The sequence below is a fragment of the Choloepus didactylus genome, chromosome 6, assembly GCF_015220235.1.
Source record: "Choloepus didactylus isolate mChoDid1 chromosome 6, mChoDid1.pri, whole genome shotgun sequence".
In the NCBI taxonomy this organism is placed as follows: domain Eukaryota; kingdom Metazoa; phylum Chordata; class Mammalia; order Pilosa; family Megalonychidae; genus Choloepus; species Choloepus didactylus.
In genome coordinates, this window is record NC_051312.1 from 144,387,447 (window position 1) to 144,397,313 (window position 9,867).

The window sequence follows — 9,867 nt, forward strand, 5'->3', positions numbered from 1 at the left end:
TTGACCTTCCACACATGTCATGTTTTTCAGCTCATCTCCTTGTCACTCTTCTGGCCCTGCTCTGAATATATCCCCAAGTTCCTCCTTAGAACCCTGAACAGACACTGGACTTTAGCCAGAGAGTTCCGGGGTGTCGAATTGAATGAGAGAACTTATCACAGACTGCCTTGGAGAGGTGTGCTCATGGTCTCGGTTTTCTTGCCTCTTCACAAGAACAAATGCTCCTTACAGGCTGCATCTTGTACCCTCTACTTCTTCTGTAATGTCCCTAATCCACTTCTGCATCCAGCAAAGTGCAAGGCTTATAACAAGTGGTATACACATTTTCATTGAATTGAACCAAGTTTAGGTTTAAATGAGGTGCACATATAAAATTCTTCTACAAAGTATTTATAATGTACTCTGTAAATTATACAGTGGCATCTAAATGGTTGTTTGTATTATTATGGTACGTGCCAGACCCCTGGAGAATTCTTGTTTTCTTAGACATACCATTGTCAACCATAGCACTATATTATATTCATTCGTTCGGTATATATATATTGAACTCCTACTCCTAGCACAGGCGCTGTACTAGATGCTCAGATGGCAAAATGAAAGACTGACTCCTGGTTCTACAGGCATTCACAGCCCAGTGAAGAAGGTAAGATGTAAACAATTACTAGGCACTGGGATAACTGCTAATTAAGTACCCACAGAGTGTTAAGGGAACATAGAGAAAGGGGACTAACTGCAACTCGTCACTCTCTAATGATTTACTTTGCTGGGCGTTGATGTGGACCTGGTTTTGCTGCCAGCATCCCTTCTTTGAACTGGCCCACCCTCCCCCAGGCATGAAGTCCTAGAGTGTTCATCAATAACAGCCTGCACATACCATGAAGGGCTGTGCAGAGTCCATTCATGAAATTCATAATATATGAGTACATGGAGAGAGATGGTCACTTCTCCTTTTGCAGCCTTCTTTCCTGTAACGTGGAGAATGCCAAACTGAGGATAAATCCAACACCAAGAGACTCCAAAGGAAGCAATGCTGAAAGATGGGAAGGGAAGCAGAGCTGACAACATACTTCTAAGCCCCTGAATCCAGCAAGGACAACTCATGAAAGTGGCCCAAGAAATACCCACTTTTGTTTCAGCAAGTAACTCCAGAAGGAATCTTGAAAGAGCCCTCAAAATGCCAGAATAGTCTCTCTTAGGGAGAAGCACAGGGGTTGAAGGTGGTTGCCTAATGCACAAACTTACAGTCATCTGTTTTAATGGCTCCCCAATGCAAAGAGACATAGATTGAGGAACAATTCATCAAGGCAGGAGAGATGGTGAGACAATGGAGTGGTTAAAAGCCTAGGCTTTGGGCTAAACCGACTTGAGTGGAATCCCAGCTTTGGTGCCTACCAGCTGTGTGACCTTTCTCAAGAGGTAAAGTTGGTTAACCTCTCTGTTTCTCCACTTGCTCCTTACCTATAAAATATGGATAATAGTGTTCATTTGCTTCATCAGATTATTGTGAGCATGACATCATGCACCGAGGTGGATATACATTGTTCGGGCAGCTCAGTCCAGAACAGCTCCCCTTCTGTTGCGGAACTGCTCTTCCCTGGCTCTAACCAGTCATACAATCCAGCTGGCCACAAGTTGGACCTGTACCACAGCCCTCATTCCCCGAGCTGCAAGGACTGGGACAGCAATGAGCATGTAGAGCCTAAGTCTGGTCCATCAAAGAACTTCTTCTGGGAATTTCTAAATTACTATTACTTGTGTGAATTTTTTTTTTTTTTACAATGAACAAGTATTACTTTTTTTTTTTAAATGCAATTTTATTGAAACATACTCACACACCATATAATCCATCCAAAGTAAAGTATTACTTTTTTAATCAGATAAAATAATAAATGTATTTCCATCTTGAAAAAAAAATAATAAATTATTTTTTATTGGCATGGCAGATACCTCCTCTGGTCCCAAGGCTATACTGACTTAAGTTCAGAGCTGCCTGTAGTCACAGTTCCAGTGTTATGGGGATGGCTGACCCAACTTGGAGAAGGAAGCAGAGACAAGAGACAGAAAGGGGAGAAGAGAGTCTTGATAAGATTTTGAATTCCTGGATCTGGTTGCTCCTGAAGCTAGCTCCACCTCTGCCTTTCCAGGGAATCAATGCTTGGGCTAATAAGTTAGGTCTCAGGCAACCAAAAGAGTCTTGATCAGTACAGCATGTGATGCACTTAGTATAAAGCAGATAGCACCTAATAAAGCCTCCTGATAAATATTTAGCAGAGAAAGCACCTCAAGAAAATGGCATGAGAACTTGCAAACTTTTGGAACCTTCCCTTCAATTTGAGGTGAATTCAGAATCCCTTGTGTATATGTACTGGTTTACAATGTAAATGCCCTCCCAGTGTCCCAGAGGTTCCTACTTGTAGGTAGAGGCCATTCCCATCGAGAAGTTAGAAGTAATTCCCATTTTAAAGGAGACAAGCCTAAATTAGCCAAAAAGCTGGCAGAGATTCTTTGTCTTAATCCTCCAGACTACCAGAATAACTAGACTGGCAACTGCACATGAACTACAAAGTACTGCCTGCAGAAATGGTGGGGGAGAGGAGCCATCCCTTGAAGGAGCTCCAAAGAATGAGGTCTGCTCTGCCTTTAATCTATCTCCTTCCACTAACTCTGAATACTTTTATTTTTATTTGAAAAGTTGGGGAGTTTCTTTCATTGGATGGTCTGACATGGTTGATCCCAAGTCCCTTGAGTAAGTTTATATGTGAATGACTTCTGCTTACCAGGCCAAACCAGTGGCCAGTTGGGTGGGCAAAGACCAGACCACCCCTACCATTTATAAGGAATTAAGGGCCTAAAACCTATCACTTTCTTTAAACCAGTTTGGCTAGAAATAAAATGCTCAAACCCATCCAGTTCTCATCTTTCTCTGGGTTCTCTTTTCTGTCATAAAGGAATGTTCCTTGATTGCCTGTAATTCTAATTATAGCAAGCCCACACACCAGACCTGGGGCAACTGGGAGAGGTTGATGTGATAGAAATGATGAGAGCAACCAGGAGACAAAGGCTTTGAGTGTGACTGCAGAAGCTATAAATGGTCACCTAGAATCCTACAGTGATTCCTTCAATTAAGCAGAGCCAATCCAGGACAGCTAATTAGGAAGTCAAGATTGCACGGACTGCACAAACTCATGTCTGAATTACTAGGTGTTGCAACTTAGAATTTTCAGGGTCAGTCATCAAAGGATCCCTGGAAAACACTTGCACCTGCAGTCTCCCTCCTGTCAAAATGAGAGATGCATTGATCTGATGCACTTGAACATCTTTTGTATTGTAATGGTGTATTAAGGATTCACTTGTCCAAATCTTACAGAAAATATGATTGATAATGGCTTAAACATAGGGTTTTTTTGTTCCTCATAATTTTAGAATATTGACTTGTCGCTTCATGGTCATAAGCTGGCTGATACAGCTGCAGATTTCAGGTCTACAGGCAAGGCAGAAAGATGGGAGAACGGTGATACCAGTTGCATCTGCCTCATTCTATTGGGAAAGCAAAAGCTTTCCCAGAAGATTCCTTAGCAGAAATCTGCTTGTATCTCATTGGCCGTAGGTGGGTCTTGTGACCAGCCCTAGCAGTGGTAGAAGCTAGGAAACCGGAAACAGGCTTAGACAGATTATGGCCCCTTGTCAGGGACTGACAAGCCTTCAACGGTCCCAACAAAATGGCAGTTCTAAAAGAAGGAAGAAGGGGAAATGCTTGGATATTGGCTAGGTAACTAAAAGTGTCTGCCATGATGGTTTCATAGAGATCTACATGTCCCCACATATTATCCCATACTTGGGACTTTCCAGTTGTTATGAGCTGCCATAATAAAGTAGCATAGCTCCAACATTCTGTTCCCAGTAGAATGTTCTCTCTTCTTTAGGGATTTATATTCTTTCACTTCTGGGAAACATCTACTACATAAGATTGTGCCTAGAGTATAGATCTTTGACTCTGGTATATGTGAATACTGAACATCTGTGGAAATAGCCTACAGCCACAGGGTCAAAAGGACGGTATGGTAGTGTGGTTTTACCTAGGATGCCTTCTCTTTACATAGCAGGAACATTTCCACTAACAACCCAACCCAAAAACAGCTCATGTTCCAGCACTCCCCACCCTCACCCCCCTCCAACACACAATCCCACTGCAGACAAAGTAAAAATAACACGAGTATATCAACCTAAATAGCTAGCAGTACTTAACCTCATTAAACTTATATGCACTTATATGCTCCACCCATACTACAGAATAACAAAAGCTTGTAGTTAATAATCTTTTCCTTTCCAGTGCTACAGTCTGGAAAAAAAATAAAAAACTAAACTAAACAAATACTGCTTCCCAAGTTTAGAGCTAGGGTTTACCTAGGTAGACTTACTCTCATTTTTACATCAGAAAAGACACTCGGCAAAATGACCAACCCCAAGCGTCATTGTGTGCAATGCCTTTCATGTTTGTGATGCCCTTGAGGCAGCTTTCCCTTGGACATGGCATGCCATCCAGGACCTCCACGGCCTGAGTTCTAAGAGCCATTCACCAACATCTGGACCACATTGGGTGACAGTCCGCAATTTTTTCAGTGTTTCCTTCCTTCTGACCAAGGGCAAGAGACATTTCCATACCAACCCTTACTGTCCTGAGAGAAGCACATGTGATAGAAACTCTGTAGAAGATGATTGCTGGTAACACCAACTCCAGCCAGATGCCTGATCTGTATTGGTTTAAAGAAAGTGATAGATGTCAGACCCTTAATTCCTTCTAAATGGCAGAGGCAGGCTGATCTTCAACAACCCAATTGGCCACTGGTTTGGCCTGGTAGGCAGAAACCATTAACATAAAAACTTACTCAAGGTAACTGGGATCAACCCTGTCGGACCACCCAATGAAAGAAGCTGCCCATCTTTTTCAATAAAAATAAAATGCTCCTAGTTTGGCACTGGAAGGAGAATCTCCAAATGGCATCGGGCACCAAGACCACAAAGCCCAACTCTAGTCCCCTGAGAGCTGCTTTCTTCTTGCCGTGCTTCACTAATCACTGCTGCCACCACACTGCCCCCTCCACCTTGGCCTCTCTAAGACCAAGCATATATACCTCCTCGAATGTCCCCGTGCACAGCTAAGACAAGGGTGAAATGCTTAAACAAACTAATGGGAGGAAATGAGGTGGAAATAGATGAAGAGTAAAATTAAACTGGGTGAACTGGTACAGAGGCATGCCTCCTTCAGTTTTCGGGCCCTGCCTTATCCTATCTCCCATGCTGGTACCCCGAAGGTTAACTTCCAGGAAACCCATGCTTGTGTCCCAGCTCCTCAGAGTGCAGTCTCAGAGAGATGAGGAATTGCTTCCTTGTTTAAGACACACCTAAGTTCTTGCCCAAGACATTCCTGAGCCTCTAACAGGATCAAGGCCCACTTCAAATGAGATCACGCCTGACCACAGACATATGCACTTTTCTTCACTCCTTGCTTCCTCTTGACATACATTCATTCATTCATCCCCTTGTTCATCTAATCATTCAAGAATTATTCATTGAGTATGCTGTATGTGCCAGACATTGTACTAAGGCTATAGTGGTAAAGAAGACAACTCTATATCTTCCTTAATGTCATTTACAGACTGGTGGACATATGTTTTACAAATAATTACAAAGGAATCCTTATATTTCAGAGGTACATACTTATAAATGAAGTGATAACTGGGGAATCAGAAGGGATATTGATGAAATATGCTTGGTCATAAGTTGTGAATTACTGAATGTGGGCGATGGGTACACTGGAGTTTATTATACTATTTTATTTAATTTTCCATATGTTTAAATTTTTCTAAAATTATTTTTTTAAAGTATTAAACCAAGGCAGTAATTACTAGATGCCAAATGAATGGCACAGCTATGGTCAGTAGATCCAGATCAGAACCATTCAATGTTCACAGAACAGAGAGTGTCGGCAAGGAGAGCTGTGAGGCTGGGATGCTGACCCCACACATGCACACTCCAAGAGATGCCCCTTCTGGACGATTCTAAGCGAGTCTCCATCTGCTGGGTAAGAGCTTCCCTGCTTCTGCCCTGAGGTAGACAATGATGGGGAGAATGGCCTGCGCCTAACTCGGATTACCAGACATACCTTGCTGGTTGAACCAGGAATTTCTTTAGCTGAACCACAAATAGAGAACAAGCCCTTACGTGTACTAAGGGATAAAGTAAGATTTATACCTGGTATAAATCACTTTGTGAAATTCAATTAATACAGGTATTTGTCTGGACCCAAACCAAGATGGTTTTTAGGTTTGTGCTAGGGTTTGTGGTTACCTTGTCATTGAAACGGTTGTTTTGGTCTAGGGTTTACAGACAGGATGGGTAGGCCCCCTAGGTCCACATGCTGCTTAGTCATTGCTAGCTTTTATACATAAGGAGGTGAGGAAGTAAACTGAGGAAAGGGAAACAGAACAATAGAGAGCAAGTTGATGTTTGGGGCAATATAGGAACAAGGAGCAAACCACATCCAGGACTTTGAGCTAGGCTGAGGCACAATAAAAAGGGGGTGTAGTGGAGGATGCAGATAGCCAGCACATCATGAGGAGCAAGAGATGTGTTAGAGCTCCACGTAACAGCAACGGCTGCGGAGCTGGAGGGAGCACATGTTTGGTAGGAGTCCCGGTGCTGAGGGTGCTGAGGAAGGAGGCCGGGATTGCTGGCCACAGGGCCCTTCTGGACAAGGGAGGCACAAGCTAACAGTGCACGTAAAAGCAGTCCACGGCTCACAACATTGTCCCCTAGCCGTAATACCCTTCTGCCCGTTATACCCACACCCTGCCTCCCTTCCCTTATTGGAGTCCTAGTCTTCCTTCAAGTCATGCTCATCCAGGAAGTCTTCCTTGATTATCCAAATTCTCAATCATTTCTCCCACATCTCAACTCCCATAACATTCCCTGCCTGCATCATTCATTTGGCACCTATCATTTTTACTTTATATAAATATAGAGTAATATTATATATAATAAATTATATAAGTAATATTATGACAAATGTACAATAGATTATATATGTACATATATATGCACGTGTGTGTGTGTGTATTTAGTTTTTTAGCAGACTATAAGAGCCAAGAGAAAGGAGACTGGTTTGTTCACTACTCTACCCCATAACATCTAGCCTGGGATAAGGGCATCATGCAGAGCAGGGTAGAGGTGAAACCTCACACACACACACACACACACACACACACACACACACAGAGAATTCAAAGTCAGAACTCCTGCATTTCTAGCCCTGATTCTGCAATCATCTAGAGGTCAAGTCCTGGACAAGTTGTAAGTCATTTAACCTCTCTAGGCCTCAGTTTCCTCCTCAGGAAAAAAAAGCGTTAAAAAATACAAATACCTCCTGACACCATTCTCCTGGGCATCAAATTAAATGACGGATGTGAAAGCACTCTGTAAAGCACAAACCAGATTTAAAATAATGCTATTATTCTGCTCTGAGTTTTCACGTGGACTCCTCCATTTAAAGGCTGTGTGAACTTGGGTAAGTTATTCAACCTCGAAGGCTTTGCTACTGCATCTGTAAAATGGGACATATCGAGCCTAACTCATAGGGTTGCTGTGAAAATCAAATGAGCTCGCGTATATAAATAAATAAGGTGTCTAGCACAATGCACAGCACCTAGAACTCACTCAGCGAGGGTTCGCCCTTCCCTCAGCTTACCAAGTAGAATATTAAACCTTCTAAGATAAAGATCATACCTTTTGTGTCCCGAGCAGCACCCTGCACATAGCAGAAGTTCAAAAACTATATACTCTTCTTGATAATGCTGCTGCTACTGATGATGCTGGTGATGGTTGATAATGACTATTGATGAAGATGGCTTAACATGAGGAAACCTCACAGACAGGGCTTGGCTGCCCAGGGTCATGGAACGCTCAACAAACCTGATTTTTAAATCTGAATACACTCCTTGAGCCATGAGCTCTCTTCCCCTCTCCTTTATGGCATGTGGGGTGAGGGTGGGAGGAGGCCTCCAGGCTGGCAGAGGCCCCTTTAAAAATGTACCCAGGCTCCTCCTCTGCCAACTAAGTTGCTAAAAATACGACTACAGCAAAAGCTGAAATATTTGCAGAGAAAACTGAATTTTCTGCTACCCCCACCCCCTCCATTCAAATGGGTAAAATCCTGACCTCAGAAGCCCCTAGATCAGCGCCACCAAAGGCACAGACCTCCTACTTTCCAGCCCCCTTCTTAGCGTGGAGTCCCTCTGTGGGCTTGAGCTGGCATATGATGTTCAGAAAGTGCCTGCTGTGAGGAGGGAAAGCCACAAGTTTTGGCAAATAGATGCCATGTGCCTTGGCTTTTCTCTCTGCTGACTAGGACCAACCCTATCCAAATGCCCCCCATCTGTTCCAAGAAGGATCTGTATTGGACCCCAGAAGCTTCCTACTAATCCTTCTTTTATCGTCACTTTTGTCCAACCACGTACGTCCTCCCTGCCTGCTTCGGCATCTTTCTACGTCCCTCTTTACCTCCGTGCTTCCTGCTGGATCATGGCCATGCCCAGCTCCCTCTCCAATCTGGCCACAGCCCTTCTCCTTCCATAGCTCCGAGGGCTGGGGAACACACTGGAGAGTTCCTGAAATTCAAAGAGCCAAGGAAGACAACCTCGGGATCCCAGTCTAGCTGCTAAATAGGTTAATGCACCACAAGTCAACCTGTAGCACCTGGACCCCGGGCCAGGCAGTCTAACATGGGGAGTGTCTCCTGGCACTGCCCTGCCAGGGACAGAGCCCCGCAGACTAAGGCAGCCTGGAAGCTCCCAGCCCAGGCCTTTGCTGCTGCACCTGGTGCATCCCTGAGCCCATCCATTTGAGAATCAGAGGCCCAGAGGCCTGCCCAACCCATCTTGCTGATTAACCCTGTCACCTCCGTCCTCACCAGGGGAAGTATGCAACTGTGATCCACTCTGGGCATGTCTTTGTGGTTGTGTGACAGCGTGTTCAGCGTGTCTCCTGGATGTAGGGACAGTGTGTTTCTCTGTGCCTTTGGGTCCACACATATGTGCCCTTTACATGAAGCCATTTGTGTTGCTGCTTCTGCCTCTGGGCCTCTGAGTTTGTGACCTTCTCTTTTAGGCTCTGCCTTTGCCCTCTGTCTTTCACTCACCTTCGAGCCTGCCCATCCCCCACCCCCCAACCCCAGGGCAAGTTCCATGCCCTGGACTGCAGAGGCTCCTCAAAAGGACATGCTGAAATGAGAGTTCTGTGGCTGGAACTGACGGTGGCTTTATCTGTCCTCCCCTGGGCCCACTAGTGTTCAGAGACTCTCTCACCCCACACGAAGGTGTCCTTCTGGAAGCAGGAAGGGCTGTGCTGCCTGTGTGGGAGTTGGGGTGGGGGGAGGCTGTGCAGATCCCCTCCCTTTCAGCTCTGACCAGCAGGAAGAAGGGCCCAGAGGCAGCACAGCACACAGAGTGGTGTTGCCTAGCAACTCGGGAGAATTTACAGCAAACTCACCAAATCCCGAATTCCTCAGCTCTAATTTGGGAAGAGGAAAAGCAGAGTCCAGGCTTAACGGTCACTTGCCCTCCATTTTCCTCCTTCCCCCTCCCCTCTGGACGCTCGAGCTGAAGGCCAGGGGGAACTGGCACAACCTGAGGCCCCAGATGTTCCATCACCCAGGACATCCTGCCATTCAGAGGAGTTGGGGGTATGGAGGATGTGCCAGAGACAGATTGGGGAACAGATTTGCAGTTACAATGGTGGGTGGGTCCCAAACATGCTGGGAGAGCTACCCCTACACCCCAAGTCCCGGAATCCCAGCCAGCTTCCAGTTAAGCC